Raw genomic sequence first — 14,197 nt, forward strand, 5'->3', positions numbered from 1 at the left:
CTGAATTTAATCTTCCTTTATGCTCTATCTTAAATAATTTTAAAAAAATAAAAATAAAACAATTCATCAATTGCTCCGGACCAATAAAAAACTAGTCAGCGGACCCCATTTGGCCCGCGAACCGCACTTTGGACATCCTGCCAAATATTCGTGGAGATGTTACTTGCTATAAAATGCTTGAAAAGTACTGCCTGACATCAGTGGCCTAAAGAATTAATGAGTATCTCTCCTAGAAACTCATGCTCAAGCCTGCATTAGTATTCTGGCTTGACTGAGGTTCTTGTAGGTCTTCTCGGGGTCTACCATCCATGGGTACGTGGTGCATACACCCCTGCTTATCTAAGGGTGGGGGGGCCGCGGGCTGGGAATGTCTAGGGCTGAGATTGGGTGGTGGGCCACTTCACTTTGCAGACGTGTTTGCACTCTAAAATGAAATACCTGCACTAAAGTTGACTCTAGTTAGATTTAAAGTACTTGTTTGACCATTTAAAAGAGTTCACGTCAAAGCTATCATAGACTATTCATCATTTATGGGATGTTAAGACTCTTTTTGGAGATTCTACACGGACCCCAAAGAGTGCAAATGATGTTAATGTGGTGGGAATATTTGGAAAGGTTAGTCAAATATTTTGGAAAATGGTTTAACGCAGACCTGATGAGGGGTGGGAGATTTTATATAGGCTTGGGGAAATATTGGTGAATGTGGCCTGCATAAGAAGCTGGAGTTCGGGTAGCATGGTGTGTCTTGGTTTTAACACTGGAGGGGGATAGTGGGTTAAAAAGGCCTTTGAATTAGGTTAGAGATTGGAATTAATATGTATAAAATGGTATAATTTTGGTATTTATTTAAAAAATATGGTGAAAAAAGTTGTGATTTTATAGACTTTTTTTAGACATTTGTTTTTTTTTGCTAAAATTTGTTTCTGTAGTTAAAAAAATAACAAAACAATAGCATTTTAGCTAAGGATTGTTAGATAGGATACAATAATAGATTTATGGCATCTATGGCACTAGATTATTTTCATTTTTTGTAGTAAATTCGAAATTCTAAATAAAAGAAATGCTTTTTAAACAAAACATTTCTCACTGCAATTCCAATCCCTTTGTAACAGTTAAAGCAAAATGTGTATTTTCTTGGGCTATAAATACATTTGAATGCTGTCCCTGCCACAACTTGCATTTTCACTGATAGACAGAATATAAATTGAACATTTATATTGTCTTCTTCAGATACCGAGTCATGACTCTTGAATAGAATATGCCGGGGTCATTTTTCTGACTCAATTGCCCCCCAAAAAATGTACCCAAAAAAATCCAACATCCTCTTGACAGCCAAAAAACCCCCAAAACAACCAAATATATCAAAACCTATATTTTTTAAACATTTCTAATAAACCCTTATATACAAATACTCCACCATATTCCTCTAATTAAAATTTCCTCACCTTAAATACAGGACTATTCTCTATTCATTAAAAAAATATGACTTTACCTTTGGAACATGAGTCATAAAAACACACCAACAAAAAAATGACGCCAACCAAAAACCACCCTTACTAGCTTAATTTGGCTTTCCCATTACCAACCAGCAGATGACAGTATCTTAACATTCTTCCAATGGTTTCCTCTTACTACAGGTGACAAATGAGCCCCCAACAGTCGAACTACACTTTTAATCCGGCTCAGATTTACGATGTCATCGACGGCAAAAGTCTCAAATTGAAGCCGTGTACGTAGTAGCAAATTGAAGCCGTGTACGTAGTAGATGTTAAATAAAGAGGATGCTATTTGGCCCTGTCGAAAAGAAGCAGGGAAGAAGGGGATGGGGGGGTAGGTGGGATTCTCATTCTAATATGTGATTCATGCCAGCAGGCTTTGACTGAGGAGGAAGATGCAAGGTGAGCTGATAACAAGCACTCCGTCAAGGCGGGAATGAATTGAAAGACAAAGTGCTTATTGCAGAGAGGAGCGGATCTGCACAAAAGGCAAATTGCAAGTTGAAGCAACAACAACAATAACAACGGCAACAACAACAAGACGAACACAACAATGATGAAACGCAATATCCAACACTTGCTCATTTCCATAAAAGTCTTCCTTCATACCCGAGAGACTACTATTTATTCAACATACTGCCTAAAAGAGCTTACAGGGGGCCAATTAGCCAAGTCAAGCATGTCCACGGTGGGTCAACAAGCGATTACAAAAGAAAAGAAACAAACAAAAAAAAGGGAAAGACTTAGGCCGGATTTACACTGCATGGTTCAAATGACACAATCCTGGTTTTCTGACTCCACAATTGAGGATATGTTAGATCAAAAAAGGGGCAAAGACTGATATGTCAAAAGTATTTGTAATATATTATATTGCGTTAAAAGGGATTATCAACATTTTAGATTGTGTTGTGGCTATTGGAATTCATGTTGTTGCTATTTTAATGTTCCAAATGAACAAATTCTTTAAAAATATATATTTATTTTGAATGGATGATTTTTTAAATTTTAATTGAATACAGTTTCCATTTAATTGAATATACTTAAAGGAATACATTGTGGGTGCAACATGAGTGCCTTTCAGATTTTTTTCAAAACAAGGAACATAACTTACCGTATTTTCACGACTATAAGGCGCACCGCATTATAAGGCGCACCCTCAATGAATGACATTTTTTCCATATATAAGGCGCACTGTATTATAAGGCACACTGTCTATTTTGGAGAAAATTTAAGACTTTTAAGTGCGCCTTATAGTGGTGAAAATACGGTATTTGTTATTGACTTCCAGGTATGAAGCACTCACTACTTTACAGTCACCTCTAGAGCCAGCCATTGTTGATGTTTTGGATTTTTTTTGTATAAAATCTTGCAGTGGGGGAGGAGCTATATGATGGAAGATGTTGTAAACTAAGATGGCATCTGCATATTTAACAGTATTCTTTCAGTTCAGTCATTTGTGTTTTTTTAATATCCAACAGTGGTGGTTTTTCGTTTTTGGTTTTCTGTTTTTTTCCATATGTAAGGCGCACTGGATTATAAGGCGCACTGTCTATTCTGGAGAAAATTTAAGACTTTTAAGTGCGCCTTATAGTCGTGAAAATACGGTAATTAGTAAATCCATCATTTTAGAAATAGACTTAAAATCTGGTGGAGTGCCACAAGGCTTTGCTTTCTGCCTCATTTGTCCAAATCGGAGTTGTCTCCAGGCCTGGTTAAGGTGAGGGATAAACGTAAATCATACTCAGTAAATCCTGCTGTCAGAGGCGTTTTGGCCACATCCTGGTAAAATCCACTGATAGGTCAAAGGTCACTTGCTACATAAGCACTCCCGCTGCGCAAAGATCACCAAGCAGTGAGCGGTTGTATTGATTTTTTTTGGAGCCTTTATCGGTGTTAGCACATGGCTAGGGGGATGGACACATTTTTTATAGTATGTTTAAAACGGGGTTGACAAAAACAACAGGTTTTTTGCGTCCAAATTGTGTCATTCCGAGGTGGATTTTCTCATTTGCGGACGTGATTTAGAACGTCTATCGCAGCGTGTTGATCCACGCCGAATCAATGCAGACCCCGCTGCGCTCCAATTTCTGGAAATCAATTTCCATTCATGAGAAAAACACACAAGGCTACAAAAGGTTTTGTTGATTTTTTTTTTTTTTGCTTTCACAACTGTTACTGTCAGATGAGTTTTATTGAAGGTGGTGGTTTTTATGTGAAGACCATTTTTCAGGTAACAATTACTCTAAGAGGTTATACATATTATTATTAATACATATATTTTGCCTATCAATTGGGGAAAAACAATTGTGATTCCTTGAATATATTATTAAATTGTTTTGGTGTTTTAAAAGAGATTTAAGTTTTGGTTTTATGAATAAAAATACATTGATACGTGAACGTAACTTAACATTATGACAATAGTCGAGTTTTTGTGGGCATAAAAAAGTAAGCTACCAGTTTTATGACAATTTCTGTCCATAAAATTGACAATAACAGACGTTTTGTGGGGGTAAAAGGTACTACAACAGGGCAAACTATGGCCTGCGGGCCACATACGGCCCGTTAGGCTTTTTAATCCGGCCCGCCGACATTGTCCATTTTTTTTTTTATCCCAAGATGGCGCCGTCACGCGGAAGCCAGTGGCAGTAGCTCTGTCCATTCTTATTTGTTTTTTTGTGTTTTACAGCCCTTCTATCGTTTTTTAAATGACATTTGAATATTTCTTAATACTTTTTACTTGACTTTGTACTTTATACTTTTTAATTTAATGATGAGTGATGAGTATGTTAATACTTTAGCCCTTTTTTTTCTCTTTGTTTCATATGTACTGTTAACGGATGCACTTTTTTATATGTATCGTATCTTCTACTGACCCCGCCCATCTGTCACATTTTAAAAGTCAATGAGGCCCCTCCCGAGCCCAAAATGTTGCCCACCCCTGTACTACAAACTCATTTCTTTACAGTACAGGCAATTGATATCACAGCAAACAGAGCAATAACCCCGTAACAACTTCCATCAGTGCAGTAAAATCTATTCGACCAATTAGAACGCACTTCAATAAAGCCAGCAAAAACTGTGAGTCAAAAATCTAATCCCAACCACAGCAAAACATAGATAACTCCTTATTCTTAGTATATTTTGAAGTAATACTACACGAGAAAGATAAAAAAATATATGTAAAAAGCTTCCTATCTATGCCTTTTAGCTGTTATAAACGTTTCTCTTAGCATTAACAGCGCCAACTTGCGTGTCAAAGCGAAGCAGCTCAATAACGCAAGTTCACGCGGAGGTTAATTACGTGCCCGAGCGTAAATAAAAGCAGGTACTCGGCCTCCTCGCTGCAATTGACTCCCTCTGCGGGCATCGTGGGATTAGCTTGACCCACCCCGAATGAACAGGCAGCTGTTGGTGTGTGCGCGCCGCATATGTGTGTAATTACGGCAGGGGCGCCGCAGCTCAATTTATTGAATACTTCAACTCTGTCATAATTTGAAGCCGAGACGAGGCGGCCGTGACTTGTTGTCCCTGTAGCCCCCGTGACAATCAAAGTCTGATTTGTAGCCATGGATGACATCGTCACTTGTTTTTTTTTGTTCTAACACGATCAGTCGGATGCTGCACAAATCTCATTTAAGCAGTTGTGTGTTGAATGTGGAGAAGTTTGATCCGATTTGACCAATTAGATCTGGCGACGCAGCCACTTACAGTCGCTCGAAGCTTTGACTTTGAGCCATGTGCTGCTTCAAACTGTCACGGGAGCGAGCGCCTTTAATACTACTACAACAACTACTGCGATTACTACTGCGACTACCACTGCAAATACTACTGGGACTACTGCGAGGACTAATGCGACTACCATGACTACTGCAAGTACTATTTCACGTACTACTGCAAGTACTACTGCAAGTACTATTTCACGTACTACTGCACGGACTACTGCAAGTACTACTGCACATACTACTGCAAGTACTGCTGCAAGTACTACTGCAAGTACTACTGCAAGTACTGCTGCAAGTACTACTGCAAGTACTGCTGCAAGTACTGCTGCAAGTACTACTGCAAGTACTGCTGCAAGTACTACTGCAAGTACTGCTGCAAGTACTACTGCACGTACTACTGCAAGTACTACTGCAAGTACTACTGCAAAAACTATTTCACGTACTACTGCACGGACTACTGCAAGTACTACTGCACATACTACTGCAAGTACTACTGCAAGTACTGCTGCAAGTACTACTGCAAGTACTGCTGCAAGTACTACTGCAAGTACTGCTGCAAGTACTACTGCAAGTACTACTGCAAGTACTACTGCAAGTACTACTGCTGCAAGTACTACTGCTGCAAGTACTACTGCTGCAAGTACTACTGCTGCAAGTACTACTGCTGCAAGTACTGCTGCAAGTACTACTGCAAGAACTACTGCAAGAACTACTGCAAGTGCTACTGCAAGTACTACTGCTGCAAGTACTACTGCAAGTACTACTGCAAGTACTACTAAGATTACTCCTGCGACTACTCCTGCAACTACTCCTACGACGACTGCGACTACTATGACTACTACTGCAATTACTACTGCAAATACTACTGGAACTACTGCAAAGACTACTGCGAGGACTACTGCGAGGACTACTGTGACTACTACTACAGTGTTCTATTCTCTTCCTTTAATACGTGTCCTCATTGCCCAAAACATACAAAATGCACATTTGACTAATATCAATGGCACAAGCAAATATATCCAATTGTTTTCTTGGTTTCTTTATTCATTTATATATCATAACTTAAGCGTCAGATCAATTCTAAAACCATATTATCACCTGTGGCAGCACACACCAGATTATTATGTCAGTATGGCTTTTAAAACAGCTGGTTAGGCTCAGTGATTAGTCTGACACCTCACTAATACCAATAGCAGGGATACTAATGTCGACTGGATATCATACATTTGCGTACCCATACATGCTCTCAATCTGGAATTTTGCTGGAGGAGATTAGACTGTTTATGCTCGTCTCTAAAGATAGCAAATCCCCAGTCAACTGAGCTGCCAAGGGTTATTAATCCCTCCGCAGAAAGACGTAGCAACGCTTTGGAAAATCCCACAGATAACTTCATTTCACGCCATTTGCTCTGGACATCTGTGAATGTTCTCCACCCATTAGCGACACAAGCTTATAATCACTTTAAAACGAATATGTGAGATGTATTCCGTTAAACTACGACTGTGATAACATAGGAATTAGATATTCTTTATAGTAACCATCAAAGAAAATATAGTCCTTTAAAATTCCTTGGATCCTTGCAAAAAGTAATAATTACTCAATGTACCGTATTTTCACGACTATAATGCGCACTTAAGTCTTAAACTTTCTCCAAAATAGACAGTGCGCCTTATTATCCAGTGCGCCTTATATATGGAAAAAACTGAAAACCAAAAACCACCACTGTCGGATATTAAAAAAACAAAAACGCCTGAATTGAAACAATACTGTTAAATATGCAGGTGCCATCTTAGTTTACAAAATCTTCCATCATATAGCTCCTCCCCCACTGCAAGATTTTATACAAAAAAATCCAAAACATCAACAATGGCTGGCTCTAGAGGTGACTGTAAAGTAGTGAGTGCTTCATACCTGGAAGTCAATAGCAATTACCGTATTTTCACCACTATAAGGCGCACTTAAAAGTCTTAAATTTTCTCCAAAATAGACAGTGCACCTTATAATACAGTGCGCCTTATATATGGAAAAAATGTCATTCATTGAGGGTGCGCCTTATAATGTGGTGCGCCTTATAGTGCTGAAAATACGGTAGTCCATTTTAAACTGGATAATTTAGATACAATAACAATTGAGCTTTTCCTGAACACTGTGTATGACTTTGTCAACATTGACGCCAATTTAAAATCAGCGATCAATCCTATTTATGTTGTACACCTCAAAGACAATTTTAGAGATGCCATGCAAGCAAGTTTCAAACCCGAACAAAGGTTCTAACAACTGAACCACCATGTGGTGTCGTCGTGAAGTAATCATGTGGTATTATCGGGGGAAAGTGGCACCCTCAACACAGAATTTCCACAGAAAAATGTTCAGCTTCAACACAAAGGCCGATTATGTTCCTTCTTTCATTCCTATTGAACAATAAGTCAAGTGGGGGGTGCCGTGTATCCAAGGATGCGCTACATTGAACATGCTAGTACAACATATGATTTTATTGACAAAAAACAAGTCATAAGTTGGCCAAAAGCATGCAATTTAGTCATATTTTCAAGTTTTTTTCCAACTATTTTCGCCTATTTTGCTCATTTACATATTACAAATATATTTAGAATTAAATCTGCTGTCTTATTAATTAGTCACGGTCTTTATTTTGAATATTTTTGCCAATATATTTATTACATAGCAAAAAATATGATTATTTTTTTCTTACATGGGGCATATTTGGAGTTTTAAGAGCAGGAATATTATGAATATTTTATATGTTTGTATATATACGGGATTCATTTTTAAATATGGCTTTCAGAGGGAATTAAAGGTTATGATACAAAGGCACTGGTCAAAGATATATATATTTTTTTTAGAAATCTACTGCCAAAAGGCAAAAGATAAATTGTAGAAACTTGCATTATATCAAATTCATAAAAGTGGAATCATTCCATCATCATAAATACATAACGAAGTACTTGACTGGGAAACTAATTGATGGAAACTGATTACCTTCCTCGAGGCACATTTATACCACATGTAAAAATACAGAAACATCTTTCCAGATATAAATTTGTGCACACAGATCCATTTCTTCCATGCGGAATATTTAAAAAATGTAAATAATGGATTCTTAATAGTTTGAGGTTGACATAATTGCGAGATGGTCACCACGTAGCCCCCATTAAACTCTTTTATTCATGCCCCTCTTGCTTTTAATCTTCTATCAATGCCTTTTTGCGTAATGTCTTTCCATTAAGCCCGAAACGCATGTACATTATATTAAACTGAGTGCATTTCAAAAGAGCGTGCGCCCGTGTATGTGTGTGCTGGTCCGCTGGTGTGTGTTTTTATGTGTGTCGTTATCAAAGATACGAAAAAAAAGACAGAAATTGAACATTTTCCAAATGAGAACTCTCATAATATGACCTATTGGTGAATCTTTACTTACCGTATTTTCACGACTATAAGGCGCACTTAAGTCTAAAATTTTCTCCAAAAATAGACAGTGCGCCTTATAATCCAGTGCGCCTTATATATGGAAAAAACAGAAAACCAAAAAACAAAAAACCACCACTGTCGGATATTTAAAAAAACACAAACGCCTGAACTGAAACAATACTGTTAAATATGCAGATGCCATCTTAGTTTACAAAATCTTCCATCATATAGCTCCTCCCCCACTGCAAGATTGTATACAAAAAAATCCAAAACATCAACAATGGCTGGCTCTAGAGGTGACTGTGTAGTTAGTGAGTGCTTCATACCTGGAAGTCAATAGCAATTACCATATTTTCACCACTACAGGTGCACTTAAAAGTCTTAAATTTTCTCCAAAATAGACCGTGTGCCTTATAATACAGTGCGCCTTATATATGAAAAAAATGTCATTTATTGAGGGTGCGCCTTATAATGCGGTGCACCTTATAGTCGTGAAAATACGGTATTTCCAATTTTTATCTTCCTGTATTCTCATGTTAAGCACCCCCCGTCAGTCTGAATCTCGTCTGATTCTACTTGAACACCATGTTTAAATGACCCTCAAAATACTCCAACAAATGTGTCACCATGGCGATTGCATCAGAGTGATGTGGATTTAAAACAAGGGAGGAAGGGAGTTGGGGGGTATTAATATGAATTATTAATGGTTGGTGTTTTGTCAGCGATAGCCTGAAGAAGATTGCTGACACTCGTCACATCTCAAATAATAATAAACGCCACGGCCTTTGCGTTACACGTTGGGGAATTCAAATCGAAGCCGTAAGGTCTAAAAATGTAGAACAGGAATTCAGAAGTGGATTTTTTTTTTGGAGGAAAGGATTTATAAAATGATGGAAAATAAACTAGGATAGTAAACTATGGCAAAGGTGATGTAACACTAATCTTAACAAGGTAGAATTTCGATTATTCATTAGAAGGCTGTTGGATTGGCTAAATTATTTAAAATTATGCCTGAAAATGGTGAAAAATTCAGGTGGGCGTGTCCATTTAAAGCGGTGAAATGACAGGCTATTGGACTATCAATCAAATAGTACTACTACTACTCCTTGAAGGGGAAAAATGTATGTATAAATACAGATGGGAGATATATCGGCAAATATATTCCCTCAAACATGCAATTTATCACACATAGCAACAATGAGGCGTTTTAAAGTGGTTCAGCTAGCATAAAGCCTAGTCCAAATACTGCTTGTCATGAAGGATATGCGGGTGCTAAATCAGTTCTCCAGTGGACTATCCAAAGTAAAGATGCTTTTATGGAAAAGTGAAGTGATTCAAAGAGCCAGTGGATTTCTTTCAAAATGGGCTAGGATGGTGAACAAAAAAGGCATTTAAAAAAAACCAACCCTGAAAGATGTCATATTTTGTATGATAGTGACATTTCAAGAAAGTAGGAATCCAATTCCAAACCAGATCTAATCTATCACAATGACAATGTAAACCAACACAAACTGGATTCAAGAAAATCCAATGCATCAAATTATTATGATGATCCTAGTTAACAAATGACATTTTTTAAACCAATTCCAAACCAGATTTATTAATCTACCATAATGACAGTGTAAACCAACACAAATTGGATTCAAGAAAATCCAATGCATTAAATGATTATGATGATCCTAGTTAACAAATGACATTTTTTTAATCCAATTCCAAACCAGATCTAATCTACCACAATGACAGTGTAAACAAACAAACTGGATTCAAGAAAATCCAATGCATCTAATTATTATGACGATCCTAGTTAACAAATGACATTTTTTTTTCGAATCCAATTCCAAACCAGTTCTAATCTACCACTATCCCAGTGTAAACCCACATAAAATGGATTCAAGAAAATCCAATGCATCTAATTATTAAGATAATCCTAGTTAACAAATGACATTTTTTTCAAATCCAATTCCAAACCACATCTAATCTACCACAATGCCAGTGTAAACCAACATAAACTGGATTCAAGAAAATCCAATGCATCAAACTATTATGACAATCCTAGTTAAAAAATGACATTTTTTTTCTACTTATCAAAACTTGGTTTTAGGTGAACCACTATAACTTTGTTTTTGAAAATGTAATTCCAATGTTATCCTTACCTGTTTCACGTCTTTTCACATCCACCATTTTGGTCCAAACCAAGTGTGAAGGTGCCAATGTTGACTCATCAAAAGTTTGCAGGAAAAAAAATCTAGTATGGTGAATCTACAAGGTTTGGAAAAGAAAAGAAACAGACAGGAGAGTCAAGCTCAATTCGTCAACGTTGACACTAACCGGGGGTGACGAGGTGACGAGTCTGCGGTTGGATTTTTGCTCCATCTGCCACCGGGATCGTGGCTTGTTAGCTCAAGAACTTAGCACGGAAGGTTTGTCGTCAGAGAATTTGATCCCTGTGTCGACAGTGCAAAAGCCGTTAGAAATACTGCACGCAACATTTGCCCTCAAGTCCAAACTTTTTGGCAAATTATTGGTTCAAAGATAAAATTCAAAGAGTCAGGTGACCCTACACATTCAGTTTATCCTAAAATGTTATTGGCTAGTTGACAATTTCTAACTTTTTTGATCAAAACGGCACCATTACATTAAATTTTCTACGTCTTGCTAAATATTCACCACCCTTCGTTTAACCATGTCAAGTTTTTTTTGCATGTTTATAGATAAATTAAAGATAAATTTTTGCTGCTTTTCTATGTCTTTTTATTGCATTTTTGTACTTAGTTTTTTAACTAGTTCTACAATGTCTTCTGTGTCTTGTGTTTGTTTTGCTACTACAACCCAGAAATTTCCCGAATATGGAATGAAATAAAGTTCTAACTTAACATAACCACCCAATTTTTATTAGAAAATATCATAAAAAATGGCCGACACAAGAAGCTGAAAACCACTCTACCTTCCATTACCTGATGGTTCAAAACCAGAAACCATTTTTAAACAAAGCATATACATTTTAGAATATCCTTACACATGTTTTTGCTTAAATTATTCACTTCTATCGGCAGTTATAGATAAAAAAATGATCTTTTATAGCACATATCGCCATGATGTAAAGTCACTTCAATCATATTTAACCTATAACATCATAATAATTATAAATTTCCAGCAAAAGACTTCCCGCTGCCTGTTTTCGCCGATGAAGACGTACATGGACGTGACCTACAGCCGCCATTTTTCATGAGTCATGTCAACTTTTGACAGTTTTCCTGAGCTATAGTTCGCACGCTTAACATCTGGACGAAGGAGGACTCGCTTTATGTTGGGACCCCCGTAAATGTCCTTGTGGCTAAATACAACCAGACCAGATGGAGGACAGATTTTGGTCGGTCATATTTTAGCGCCGTCGTAAATTTAATCAGAAAACACGCCACGGTTTTTTATAGAATGCAGTTTGACAAGCTGGGCAACATGAAAATATTAGACAAGTGTGAGATCAACTCACGTAATTATATATCCAGCGTAATTCTAATTTGGGAATAACAAGGCCACGATTCATTAAAATTGGTGCTTTGAGATACGAGTTGAATTCATCTTCGATTAATGTCATGTCTCAAAACATCTTTTCTTTTTTGAATGAAAAAAACATTCCCAAACACTCAAAAACACCTCAAAATAAAATTTTAACTTCATTTTCAAACCCGTACAGCATAAAAACAAAATATCTCTCATTTTTCCACCAAAAAAAAATATATGTTTTTAAAAAATGAGTGCAAAACAAACATCTTACAAATTGATCTTTTTCACCAATGTTGCAAAAGTTGGCAAATTTGTACTAAAAAAAAGCATTTTGGGGCAAAAATATGGTTAAAAAATGGATAAAACTAAATCCCGAAGGTTTTTTTGTTGTATTTTTTTAGTGTTTTGGGAAAACTTGCTGATTATTTTGAATACTCACCATTAAAACATTAAAAACATATCTTAAACTTCATTTTATGCTGAAACCCGCATTTCCAAACCATATTTTAACCACATAACACAAGACCAATATTACAGAATCCATCAAAAACATCAAAAATCTATCAAGCCGTGATAAATAGAGAACAAGCTGAGACAATCATCCTGTTTCTGTTGTTAAAAATAAAACCCCGATAATTCTCGTTAATTATTGCGTCCCGTAAAGACACTGATTACGTTCCCATGCAAACCTGCTGTCGCCAAAAACAAAGTAAATCACAGTAGAAAACCATATTTATCAACATTTTTTTGGTTCTACCAATTTTACAGGGAACAAAATAGGACCTAAATTAAGCAAAAACCTGGAATTATTAGACAATTAGCTTTTAAATAGATGATATATTCCACTGCGGGTTTGCAGGATAACACTATTCATACACTTCCATCCCATTTTTCTGTCAAATGACACATTTTTTGTGTTCGTGCGGCACTGAGATAAGACCGAGCAGGACGGGCTGAGAGTCTTGTGAATTGATGGAGCGGGTGTTTGGGTCTCTTTTCTTTCAAAACGTGGCAGGAATTGATAAAAGAAAAAAAAAAAAGCCTCCCGGTGACCTTCAGGCGCGTGTAGAATGGTGCTCTTGTTTTCTCTGCTTCCATTTGGGCGCTCAATGTCTACTAAATGGATGCGCCAGTGTTAGAATTCAGTCATGGGTCGGTCGCTGGCTTTCATTTTTTTTGGAGTCCATGCATTTGCTTTCAATGTTGGTTATTAGGGCGAATGGCATACAAGTGTTGATAACTTAGCATTTAATTAGTGCTGTACTGATACGTGCATCGGTAGCAAGGAAATAATGTGGGGATTATTAAGAAATATTTAGACAATACTGTGTTATGTACTTTTTGAGTACTGGTTTCTAATTGTCCTCTTACCAAAGATGGCTGCCAACTATGCACACCACTGTCCATTATTTATGTCGACTAATACTTATGTGGACTACTACTACTAATGTGGACTACTACTACTAATGTGGACTACTACTACTACTACTACTACTACTACTACTAATGTGGACTACCACTAATGTGGACTACTACTACTAATGTGGACTACCACTAATGTGGACTACTACTACTAATGTGGACTACCACTAATGTGGACTACTACTACTAATGTGGACTACCACTAATGTGGACTACTACTACTAATGTGGACTACATACAACTACTACTAATGTGGACGACTACTACTTAGGTTGACGACTACTACTTAGGTTGACGACTACTACTTAGGTTGACGACTACTACTTAGGTTGACGACTACTACTTAGGTTGACGACTACTACTTAGGTTGACGACTACTACTTAGGTTGACGACTACTACTTAGGTTGACGACTACTACTTAGGTTGACGACTACTACTTAGGTTGACGACTACTACTTAGGTTGACGACTACTACTTAGGTTGACGACTACTACTTAGGTTGACTACTACTACTTAGGTTGACTATTACTACTTATGTCGACAAATACTTATGTCGACAAATACTTGTCAAATACTACCTATGTCGAGTACAACCTATGTCTACTACAACTTATGTTGACTACTG

The 14,197-nt window shown here is 37.1% G+C and overlaps 1 protein-coding gene across 2 annotated transcripts in view; it reads right to left on the reverse strand.

The window, feature by feature from the left end:
* hs3st2 (heparan sulfate (glucosamine) 3-O-sulfotransferase 2) overlaps positions 1-10,888 on the reverse strand; it is a 35,935-nt gene extending 25,047 nt beyond the window's left edge. For both annotated transcript variants that reach the window (XM_077734303.1, XM_077734302.1), the window contains exon 1: positions 10,799-10,888. The gene's annotated coding sequence lies outside the window, so the exon portion shown is untranslated. The remainder of the gene's footprint in view (positions 1-10,798) is intronic.
* Positions 10,889-14,197: the final 3,309 nt, after the last annotated feature.

Source organism: Stigmatopora nigra, chromosome 15 (genome assembly GCF_051989575.1).
Source record: "Stigmatopora nigra isolate UIUO_SnigA chromosome 15, RoL_Snig_1.1, whole genome shotgun sequence".
NCBI lineage: Eukaryota > Metazoa > Chordata > Actinopteri > Syngnathiformes > Syngnathidae > Stigmatopora > Stigmatopora nigra.